The following is a 3,277-nucleotide window of genomic DNA, read 5'->3' as shown; positions in this document are numbered from 1 at the left end:
AATTAGTTCTTCTCGTTATGTCAGGCCACGGTACCCGCCAGGTACGCCCTGGCGCCTGCCAGCCAACACGTAACATATTGTCTTACCTTCATGTACGTCCTCACGTCTCCTCTCTCCACGTCCAGGGTCTGATGCGCTCAGGCCTCGTTCTAGCACCCTGATATGCTCGGCTGCTGTCTGCTTAACTAATTCTTCTCGTTATGTCATGCCACGGTACCCGCCAGGTAAGCCCTGGCACCCGTCAACCAATCTGTACATGTGCTGTTTGCCGTGTATCTCCGTTACCCGCCCTTGCTTGTCTGCTGTCATGTTTCGTTCCTATGTCTTCCTATAACATTTCTTCGTTGGTCTGATACACTCGGGCCACGTTTGTTGCTCACCTGATACGCTCAGGTCGCATGTCTCTTTCATCTAACTTTGTTCTCGTATATCATGTGCTCTCTCGTCTTCTCCGTCTTCTATGTCCTTCTTACCATCTTAGCCTGTCAGGTCACAGGTCCGTCTGGGCCTGGCCGAAAAATTCGCTCTGATCTTTCTGATGTGTTATTGGTCACCTTGTTCTCTTAGTTCTTCCAACTCACTTTCACGTTTCGGGTTGGTTTTTCAGGTACCCCATGCGGTGCCCCATCTCCATTGGTATGCCCAGGCTCAATCCTAGCACGTGTCCTCGTATTGTCCCCGCCAACACATTCTGGCCGGGATCTTACGTACCCAAAGGATGGTTCGTCTCGTCCAGGCATCCCCTCCTATCAATGGTTCATGTCGCTCGTCGTTGACATCGATTCTTTATGCTAGTCAGCCAACAATCACAGTCACTATGCTTGGTTCTGCATTTGTCCAGTTAGTGATCTACAACCCAGCCAGGACCCGTTGTAATGCTGTCCTTCCATTCCATAGCTGGAGGTCTACGGCCTTGTTTTATAGGTGTGAAAATTCCTCGGAACTTGTTTTTCGAAAGATTTAATTGCCATTGTTCTGGTAAGTAAAGGTTCCTTCAGCAAATTTCTTGACGGTTGGTTATCCAATTGCGGCAATATCTCCCATTTATTTCAGGTGATACTCTTTTAGGCTCAATCAGTTAAGCTCTTCCAACTCCAGCCAACATGTCTCATGGCTCCGATATCAAGGACGCAGTTTCGACCATTGAATCCGAGGTATCCGGAAGAGACAGCAACACCTCTTATCGAAGCTGGACAATCCCAAAGTTAATTTCAGAACTTAACAAACGGAGGATAAGTCATTCAGCTTCAGCACGCAAGGCCGAACTATATCACCTACTGTTCCCCGAGCCATCCAGGGCACCACCAGAATATGTGTCCATGTCCACCATTCAGTTATCCTTAACTCAACTCCACGCCACCATCAATTGGAAAGTAGGGATGCCTCATCCACCTCACCAGTAGCATCCGGCTCTGGCCCAGCTTCCTCCCGACCACCCTCCCCAGGTAGGGTTCCCGGGGCACCGCAAATTGCACCGTCCTTCTTCCTCCCTGAGAACATAAGGAAGGACAGCTTAGCAGGCAAAGACTCCAATCTGGCGACTATCCTCATCTCCACTCCTGATACGGTGGAGAATAGAACCATCGCATGCGGTGACGTGTCAGTGGTTCTGAAATCCAGAGATACACGTCTAAACAAAAAGCTCACTGTTCCAGAGTTCGTGCTAGCTTTTAGCCTTTACAGGGACATAATCTGGCACAACCAGCAGGAGGGAGAATTGACTTGAATGGGTCCGTAACCCGTTGTCTGTCAAAAAAATAGGACAGGTCATATTTTTTTGACGGACAGGAAACCAGATTACGGACGCGGATGAACAACGGTGCATTTTCAGAGTTTTCAACGGACCCATTGAAAGTCGATGGGTCCGCAGAAAATCACTGAAAAACGGAACAACGGCCACGGATGCACACAACTGTCGTGTGCATGAGGCCTTATTCACAGAGACGTGTGATTGTCCACACAACAATAGTGACAGATCCTCACCTGGACATTAGCCTCACAATGACTACGACTCTAGTCATTCAGATGGTGAATCCCCTCTCCCCCTGAATAACAGTCCAGGAGTTTGGGGCAAAAATAAATCTAATTCAAAACAGAGATTTGAATTGGGGAGGGAAAAATTTTGAACACTCTACCCTTTGATAAGGGTGGGGTGGAATTACCAATGTTTAAAATGTATTAATAAAGATGTTGTATTTATTTATTAATTATCACAGATTATAGAAAGTGATTTGGGATTCATAGACTGAATAAACTAAGTTGGTCAATTGAATAAGAACACGGGTAATGTAATTATAAATGCCCTGATATCACAGCTTGTTCGTTTTCACAGGTGAATTTGGGTTGGATGATAAGTGTTTTTTAAGGCATCTACCGGTACAACATGTGTGTAAATTGCATTCGGATGTGGAACTCTTTGAACTGGAACCACAGGGGTTATGTGATACATTGATTAATAATAATCCTAGAAAATATTATTAACATAGTTTATTGTTTGGTTGGGCAAAATAAATGTGGACTACATAGTGGAAAATAATATAGATAACGGGAAAACTGTCAGTTCCGATCTCCCAGGATATAAGGTTAAATTTAGAGATGAGCAAATTTATTTGTGGCAAATCGCGTTAAAAACTTATATTTCCGGGCTGCAGAGAGCCTTTATATGGATGTAGAACACTGTGCCTTACAGTAACACGCATATGGAGTGTGCTGTGGCAGTGAAATAATACTGTGAGTCCGTATGACATGCAGATGACAGGCGTCGCTCTTAGAATCACTGCACACTTCACTTATTTGGGCAGTCACGGGGCCAAAACTGACCAAAAAACTGAAGTATGAACTCAGCCTTACAGGTTGATGTCAGTGCCAAGAGAAGCGCACTCCTTTTACACCCTCGTCAGCTGATTCCACATGGATGCCTAAAGAACTGGTTCTATTAAAGGGCTTCTGTCAGCCCACTAAACCGTTTCTTTTTTTTTGTTTACTAATAATAATAGCAGCCACATTCTCCGATCCTAATGACGCCCCCTCCGCATTGTGATTGACAGCGCCAGGGAACGGAATCGTTCTCTGCTGGCCCTGCCTGTTTGCAATCAAAATCCGGCGCCTGCGCCGCGGCCGTACCCATCTTCAATCTGCGCAAGCGCACTGAGAGGCGGCCGCTCCATCCCCAATGCGCCTGCGCCGATGACGTCACATCTACACCCGGCGCAGGCGCATTGAGGACGTCACATCTACACCCGGCGCAGGCGCATTGAGGATGGAGCGGCCGCCTCTG

The sequence above is a fragment of the Bufo gargarizans genome, chromosome 3 (assembly GCF_014858855.1).
Source record: "Bufo gargarizans isolate SCDJY-AF-19 chromosome 3, ASM1485885v1, whole genome shotgun sequence".
NCBI classification, from domain to species: Eukaryota; Metazoa; Chordata; class Amphibia; order Anura; family Bufonidae; genus Bufo; species Bufo gargarizans.
The sequence above is the reverse complement of the archived record's forward strand: the minus strand, read 5'-3'. Positions refer to the sequence as shown.